Below are 7,341 nucleotides of genomic sequence, written 5' to 3' on the forward strand. Positions count from 1 at the left end.
GAATGGAATCAAATAGAATCATCGAATGGACTCGAATGCAATCATCAAATGGAATGTAATGGAATAATCAATGAACTCGAATGGAATCATCATTGAATGGGAACGAATGGAATCATTGAATGGAATCGAATGGAAACATCATTGAATGGAATCGAATGGAATCATCATTGAATGCAATCGAAAAGAATCATCAGCAAATGGAATCGAATGGAATCATCATCGAATGGAATCCAAAGGAATCATCATCGAATGCAACCAAACGGAATCATCATCGAATGGACGGAAAGGAGACATCATCGAATGGAATCGCATGGAAACATCATCAAATGGAATCTAATGGAATCATCATCAAATGGAATCTAATGGAATCATCGAATGGAATTGAATGGAATCATTATCAAATGAATTCAATGGAATTATCGAATGGTCTCAAATGGAATCATCATCAAATGGAATCGAATGGAATCATCTAATAGAATCGAATGGAATAATCATTGAATGGACTCGAATGGAATCATCATCAAATGGAATTGAATGAAATCATCTAATAGAATCGAATGGAATAATCATCGAATGGACTCGAATGGAATTATCATCAAATGGAATCAAATGGAATTATCGAATGCAATCGAATAGAATCATTGAATGGACTCGAATGGAATCATGGAATGGAATGGAATGGAAAAATCAATGAACTCGAATGGAATCATCATTGAATGGAATCAAATGGAATCATCAAGTGGAATCAAATGGAATCATGATCAAATGGAATCGAAGTAATCATCATCGAATGGAATCGAAAATAATCATCAATAGGTATTGAATGGAATCGTCATCAAATGGAATTCAAAGGAATCATCATCAAATGGAACCGAATGGAATCATCATCAAATGAAATCTAATGGAATCATCAAACGGAATTGAATGGAATCGTCATCAAATGAATTGAATGCAATCATTGAAAGGTCTCGAATGGAATCATCTTGAAATGGAATGGAATGGAGTCATCGCATAGAATCAAATGGAATTATCATCAAATGGACTTGAATGGAATCAACATCAAACAGAATCAAACGGAATTATCAAACGGAATCGAAGAGAATTTTTGAATGGACTCGAATGGAATCATCTAATGGAATGGAATGGAATAATCCATGTACTCGAATGCAATCATCATCGAATGGAATCGAATGGAATCATCGAATGGACTTGAATGGAATAATCATTGAACGGAATTGAATGGAATCATCATCGGATGGAAATGAATGGAATCATCATCGAATGGAATCGAATGGAATCATCAAATGGAATCAGATGAAATCATCATCAAATGGAATCGAATAGAATTATGGAATGAAATCCAATGTGACCATCATCAAATGGACTCGAATGGAATCATCATCCAATGGAAACTAATGGAATCAACATCGAATGGAATCGAATGGAAACACCATCGAATTGAAATGAATGGAATGATCATGAAATTGAAATGGATGGACTCATCATCGAATGGATTCGAATGGAATCATTGAATGAAATTGATTGGAATCATCATCAAATGGAATCGAATGGAATCATTGAATGGAATCGAATGGAATCATCATCGGATGGAAATGAATGGAATCATCATAGAATGGAATCAAATGGATTCATTCAATGGAATCAGATGGAATCATCGAATGGACTTGAATGGAATCATTGAATGGACTCGAATGGAATCATTAATGAATGGAATTGAATGGAATCATCGAATGGTCTCGAATGGAATCATCATCAAATGGAATCGAATTTAATCATCAAATGGAATCGAATGGAATCATCATTGAATGGAATCGAATAGAATCAGCATCGAATAAAATCAAATGGAATAATCATCAATGGAATCAAATGGAATTTTCTTCAAATGGAATCAAATGGAAACATCATCGAATAGAATCGAATGGTAACATTGAATGAAACTGAATGGAATCATCATCAAAACGAATCAAAATAAAACAAAGAATGGAATCCAACAGAATCATCGAATGGAATCAAATGGAATCATCATTGAATTGACTCGAATGGAGTCATCATTGAATGGAATCAAATGGAATCATTTAATGGACTCGAATGGAATCATTGAATGGACTCGAATGGAATCATCAAATGGAATCAAATGTAATCATCATCGAATGAAATCAAATGGAATCATCGAATGGAATTGAATGGAATCATAATCAAATGGAATCAAATGAAATCATGGAATGCACTCGAATGGAATCATCGAATGGAATCAAATGAAATCATGGAATGCACTCGAATGGAATCATCGAATGGACTCAAATGGAATCAACATTGAGTGGAATCAAAAGAAAACATCAAATGGAGTTGAATGGAATAATCAAATGGAATCATCATCGAATGGAATAGAATGGAATATGGAATCGAATGGAATCATCATCGAATGGAATTGAATGAAATCATCATCGAATGGAATCAAATGGAATCATCATCGAATGGAATCAAATGGAATCATTGTTAAATGGAATCGAATGGAATCATCAATGAATGGAATCAAATGGAGTCATCGAATGGAGTCCATTAGAATCATCATCAAAAGGAACTGAATGCAGTCATCATCTAATGGAATCAAATGGAATCATCAAATGGACTCGATGGAATCATCATCGTATGGAATCTAATGGAATCATCGAATGGACACAAATGGAATCATCATCAAATGGAATTGAATGGAATCATCGATTGGACACAAATGGAATCACCATCGAATGGAATCGAATGGAATCTTTGAATGGAAACAAATGAAATTATTGAATGGAATGGAATAGAATCATCATTGAATAGAATCAAATTGGATCATCATCGAATGGAATCTAATAAAATCATCATCGAATGGAATCTAGTGGAGTCATCATCTAATGGAATTGAATGGAATCAGCAAGGAATGGAATCGGAAGGAGAAATCGAATGGAATCCGTTGGAATCATCATCGAATGGAACCGAATGCAGTCATCATAGAATGGAATTGAATGGAATCAATGAAGGGACTCGAATTGTGTCATCATTGAATGGAATCAGATGGAATCATCGAATGGAATTCGATGGAATCATTGAATGGACTCGAAAGGAAACATCATTTTATGGAATCGAATGGAATCCTCGAATGGACTCTAATGGAATCATCATCGAATGGAATCGAATGGAATCAAATTGAATCATCGAATGGACTCTAATGGAATCATCATCAAATGGAATCGAATGGAATCATCAAATGGACTCGAATGGAATCATTTTATGGCCTCGAATGGAATCATCATCGAATGGAATCGAGTGGAATCCTCGAATCGAATCAAATGGAATCATCAAATGGAATCGAACAGATTTATAAGAAACTTACTTGAACCAAAAAATGGAAAAACAAACAAACCAAAACCCTCTAAAACTGTGATGACAAAGTAGACATCAGAACAGGAAATATCACTGGGGATGAAGAATAACATTTCAAAATGACTAAGGGGAAAATACACCAAGAAGTCATGTAAATAAGAATTATGTATGCACACAATAGCATTACTTCAAAATACATAATATAAAACCTATTAAAACTGAAAGGTAAAATAGTAAAACCACAGTCATCCATGGGGATTTCAACAGTCTCCTGCCAGAAATTTTTAAATTTTGTTAAACGAAAAGTTGGTAAGGGTAGAGAGGATCTTAAAAATATAATTAGCCAACTTGATCTAATTGAATCTTTTAGAATAATCTAAGGATGAGGAATGAGGTAGCAGAGAAAGAAAAGGCAGACATCAACGTGACATTAGTGTTTCAAGGCTATGAGAATACACCAAAAATGGTGTGTGTGTGTGTGCAGATGGTAAGCTCAATCTTAAAAATATTGAGTTTTAACTGACAATTCATTATTAGGAAAGATAAGAGGAAATGATATCTAGTGAGAGGCTATATGACTGAACTCTAAGAGAAAGGTCACAGCAGAAATTGTGTACCTGACAGCTCTATAAGGTCATTCAAAAATAAGTCAGTGATGAATTCTCTGGTGTAAAAGCAGAGGAATGAGGATTAGACTTAAAACACATGGAAGCAGAGTGACTTATGATAAAAACATGAGCTTGAAAATCCTGCAGAGAGGGCTTTAAATCCTGGGTATGATATTCTGCTTGTGTAGGCAATAGTGATAAAAACACAACAACAAAGAGAGGTAAAGAGCACTTTCCTTTGATATAAGTAAGGGGCACGTCTTATTGCACATATATATATATAGGCATTCAACTGAGATTCAACATGTTTCTCTCATTGGAACAGCAAGCTCTCCAGGCCTTCATGTTCCCAGTGAGGTAGGTAACCTTCTGATGATTATACTCACCCTCCCTCATTGCAAAGCTCCCATTGTTATTGTCTTGGCTCTGGATTCCCTCAAAAATAGACTATGAAACAAATATCTGGGGTCAGATACTATAATCAGAAATTTAGTGAGAAAGCACAGAAGTGGAGAAAATGAAACAGAACACGAAGCCAGAGTGAATGAGTAGTTACTGCTATGTGCTCAGTAATGATGGAGGTATGGAGATTGTCTCAAAATAACTTTACAAAGAGATGGGGATGCTGGAATCCCCATCTCTTATTGCTTAAGGATTGCCTTAGAATCATTAACTCTCCACCCCTAACTCCTTCTTTGTTCCTATGTGTGGTTGAGAAGCACTGGTTAGCCTCAAGAAGCTTGCAGGCAGGCCCAAAAATCAGAAAGAAAGGCATGATGTGGGGAGCTCTCAGTTAGCTGGAAACAGGTGAATTTCAGGTGAACACATTGAGTCCAGGACATAGAAGACAAGTCATCAGCAATATCTGCTATAGCCAGTTTTCTTTTTCTTTTTAAGAATATATATACTTTTTGTTGGGGGTCCCCAAGTCCCCCTTTGGTTTAATGATTCACATAACTCAAGAAAGTTGATTTTTTTGTGGTTATAGTTTCTAACAGTGAAATAAACCAGATTAAAATAATCAGAAGCATAAAAGCACATAAAGTTGAGTCCAGGACAAACCAGATGTGAGCTTACAGGTGTCCTTTCATAGTGGGGACTTCATACTGACTAATTTTCTTTACAACGGCGTGAGACAACTTGTGTGAACTTGTTGCCAACTAGGGAAGCTCAGTCAGTCTTGAGTCCAGGGTTTTTATTAGGATTCCACCACATATGCATCGAGCGTCCTGTGACTGAACTTAGCTACTTAGTTCCCAACCTCCCTATGCCCTAAGAGAGGTCATATTAATATGGCATTACACAAAGTCATAGGCATACAGAAACAGGTGCTCACAAGAAATCACGTTGTTAGCATCAACTATTTGATATGACCTACGTTTTCAGGTATACAAAGACTCTCATCAGGCAGCATATACCAAGGGCTCATAGGTTATCATCTCCCAGGAGCTTGTCAAGGGCCAGTCCTGAAGACCTTTGGAATGTGCAAGGTTTTGGAAAGCCATGTCTGCAGAATTAACCCTTCATTACACAACTTCCAAGAATTTTTTTTTATCTTTAAAAATGTTTTTTGATCTTTGACAATGTACCAACCAATACTGAGTAATTAGTAACAACAGTGTACTCCGGAGTACTTGCAACTGCAAGGAGAAAAAGGACAGATGCACTTACATAGGACAGATGCAAATAGACACCACTATGACAAGTAAACCTGGAATAATCAATAAATTCCTAAAGACAAAGTGGGGCTGGTCAGATTGGGAGACCGCTGACAGCTGCAGAAGTTGGGAAAGATCCATCATCTTGAAAACTTTTTCCCCACAAACCCACTGCGATCTCTCAAGCAATTGGTAAGGAATCCAAGAGAGTCTGTATATGACACAGATCAGCGAGAGCAGAACACTTGGGAGGTGACCAGGTCTTGGGGGCCGAGCCCTTATGAATGGGATTAGTGCCTTTATAAAAGAAGCTCAATGGAGTTCTTGTGTGCCTTCCACTATGTGAGGACATAGAAAGAAGGCACCATCTATGAACCATGAAATTGGCTCTCATCAACACTGAATTTGTGAGCATCTTGACCTGAGATCTTACAGCCTCAAGAAGTGTGAAAAAAGAAATATCTGTTGTTTTTTAGTCACCCGGTTTATGTTATTTTGTTATAAGAGTCCAAATAGACCAAGATATTCCACTTAATATGTAGGGGAAGACAACAAAAACTGCCACACTTAGAATACTCCTGATGCTGGGAGTATGAAAACAGGAAAAACAAAACAAAACTGCTCTTGAAGGTGAAGGAGGAATATCACTGAGCTCACCAACACAGCCAGGAAAAGAAGAGAAGTGTGAGAAGGCTACATTCCTGAGACCCTGAGAAAAACTACCTGCATAAGACTGAGATGAAATTACCTACCCTAGTTATAATTGAAATCCCAAAAAGAAAAGAGGGAAAAATAATGGAGCAAAAGAAATATATTTCAAAATAACTGCCAAAAATATTCTAAAAGAAGTGACAGAAAATCAAACTTCAGATATAGGAAACTCAGAGAATGTCAAATAGAACAAAAAGAAATAAGAATTCCATCTTGAAAAATCTTTAAAAAATCAACTCTAAATTTTATATCTTGCTCCAAATATATAGAGATATAAATAGGTTATCATCAAGATATGGAGAAAGCCATATCATGGAAACACTAAAATAAAGCTGTGGAAGGACTACATTGATATTAGACACAACAGAGTTCGGAACAAGAAATAGTATCAGAGATGAGAGATAATAAATAATATAATAATCAATTCTCAAGATGTAAACATCCTACTAAATAGGGTATGCAGCTAACAACAGAACCTCCAAATACATGAGGTAAAACAGGAAAGAAATCAAAGGTAAACTAGAAAAATCCAAAATTATATTTGCAGACTTCAACACTTTTGTCTTAGTAATGGACAGACTAGGCACAAACTCAGTAATCATATGGAAGATAAGAACAACAATATCACCAACAAGACATCCAATCTTCAATGGCAGATACTCTTTCCTTTCAAGTGAAAAAAAAACAGTATGGCATATTCTCTAACAAACCCAGAATTTCTAATATTTGCGTTTTTCCATCCTTCTTTCCATCTTCCTTTCTCTTCTCTTCCCTTGCCTTCTTCCTTCCTTTCTTCTTTTCTGCTTTCTTTTCCTTTTTTCTCCTTCCTTTCTTCTTTCCTTCCCCTTATTCTTCCTTCCCTCCTCCCTCCCTTGCTTTCTCCCTCCCTTCTTTTCTCTTATTCTTTCTCACTTTTCCTTTTTTCTCCCTTCCTCCCTTTTTTCCTTCCTCCCTCCCTTCCTTTCCTTTTTCCTTCC

This window comes from Pan troglodytes, chromosome 8 (genome assembly GCF_028858775.2).
Source record: "Pan troglodytes isolate AG18354 chromosome 8, NHGRI_mPanTro3-v2.0_pri, whole genome shotgun sequence".
NCBI lineage: Eukaryota > Metazoa > Chordata > Mammalia > Primates > Hominidae > Pan > Pan troglodytes.